This window comes from Sinocyclocheilus rhinocerous, unplaced genomic scaffold (assembly GCF_001515625.1).
Source record: "Sinocyclocheilus rhinocerous isolate Xijiao unplaced genomic scaffold, SAMN03320098_v1.1 scaffold677, whole genome shotgun sequence".
Lineage (NCBI taxonomy): Eukaryota > Metazoa > Chordata > Actinopteri > Cypriniformes > Cyprinidae > Sinocyclocheilus > Sinocyclocheilus rhinocerous.
The window spans coordinates 438,634-440,797 of record NW_015633185.1 but is presented as its reverse complement, the minus strand read 5'-3'; positions in this window follow the sequence as shown (position 1 = coordinate 440,797).

Here is a 2,164-nt window from a genome sequence, read left to right as displayed (position 1 = left end):
AAAAAAAAAAAAAAAAAATCAAAAAAAAAAAACGTTTAAAATAACCACAAAACGATTATCCTATCTACATTTTGAAAATGCCTTTAAGATGTTTATGATTTAGAATGTATGAAAAACTGACATCTTAAAGACGTCTATCAGATGTTTGTACAGAGCAGATGCTTTCCACTTTCCAGATGAAGCGATCTTAGACATCTTGCAGACGTACGTGTGCTATACTCCAAAAAGTTATTGTTTCTACAATTAAACTGGTCAATTTGTATTTATCAATGTCATCCAAAACTAACAAAACAAAACAAAGCAGCCTCGTTTGCGGTTTGAAGAAGATTACCTAATGTTTTATGTAGTAACTTTGCAGTGTTTTATATGGACGGCAGATGGCGATATTTATCATAAAGTAATATAAACAAAGACTGTAGCATAACGCGAATAAGAAGAACTGTCGCGTATCCACATTTTAGGTAAAACCTAATCGACTATTTCCATTGAATATGTATTTAGTCTTCATAAAGTGAATTTGTTGTATGTGTCTTAACATGGGTTGAATTAAAATGAGTGTTTTGAGCTAAGTGAGATGCAGTAATCTCAAACTTCTCTCAGCTGGACTGCTGCAGTTTTTATAAAACAGCTAAACTTTCTGGGATTGTGTAAATAGTGGGAAGTATTAAATCAGATGACAATTTAAAAGAAGGAATGAATTATGTAAGAATATCTGTTGTGTTTTATCTGACGGGGGTGGGGGCATGATGCTGGGAGCCACCAGTTTACAGGGATTGCCAAATATTTTAATTCATACACCTTTACAGGAAAAAGGAATGTGAGTACTTATTAATTAGTGCATTGCAGTTTATCGATACAGCTGTATGTAGTATAACATTACCCCCCATATAGCCTAACCCCCCCCATATAGAGAAGTATAACTCTTCTCTGGAAATTGCTTTATTTTAAAACCAACAAGTTTCTTTATACAGATCTGTAAACTACTGTATATGTAGTGGTGGTTATTTTGTATATCACTGCAAGTAGCTTAGCATAGTTAAGTTAAAATATATTATTTGGTTCCAGAGCGTTCTGACCACTTATGCTGGCATTGCTGTCATTTTTCTGTACTTAAAACTGAAACCGAAGAAAAAGAAGGCAGTTGCTACAAAGTGATGATGAAAATTTTTTGTGAGTAGCCGCATGCAATAAAACATGTGAACATAAAACACACACACACACATATCATTTTAAATTATATATACATATACATACACATTTTTGTAACCAAGCACCAAGCTTGCTTTTATGATTATTTATGCTAATAATTATGAATTATTAGTTAAATGTGCCCGTTTTGTTTAATAACAAAAGTGACGTAAAACTTATTTTTTGTTTGTTTCTCTCCAGGTTCATTGCTGTTATTATTATGCAGTGCATATCTTTAATTGCCCTAGAGTAAAAAAAAAATAATAATAATTATATCTGAAGCAACAACAACTAGGCCTATAAGTCTGTAAAACAGTTATGATTGAACAGTGCTGCTAAAGCAACAGTTATTTATTTTTTATTTTTTGCATTTTATGAAATCTGAAAACATTTTGTTTCCCATCTTGAGCTCCAACAGCATGTTGCAGAGAATGTGTAATTTACATGTACTAAGCTTATTTAAAACTGTTAATATGCACATTGCATCAAATGCAATTTCTTTCAAAATAAATATACAATACTTATAGAAAAAATAAAACAACATGTACATATGTTTCCAAAAATAATAATAATTTTATATAAATTTATTCTTTTGTCTAAATGACTAGCTACAATAAGACGTTGCTTCATTGACCAGCTAAGATTAAACATAGCCAGAAGAGAAAAAAGGTTCAAATAGGCATGAAATTACAAGCACCTTGCTTGACCTAATTACAGTAACTAGCCTCATCTCACCAGATGCCCTATTTTGATGGTGTTGATGGGATGGGGGGTTAAATTCTCATCTTCTATGGGAGTCAGTGTTTACACAATATGCCTCACTTTTCTGAATTACCTCATTGGTCAATATGATTGATGCACACTGATATTGATTATTGCCTGTCTTAGCCTATGGTTTGGCTGCCAGGGTGACATGTTAAGTAGGAGTTTAATCATTGCAACAGATGTGTTTGGAGGATTACACATTCGATTTTTA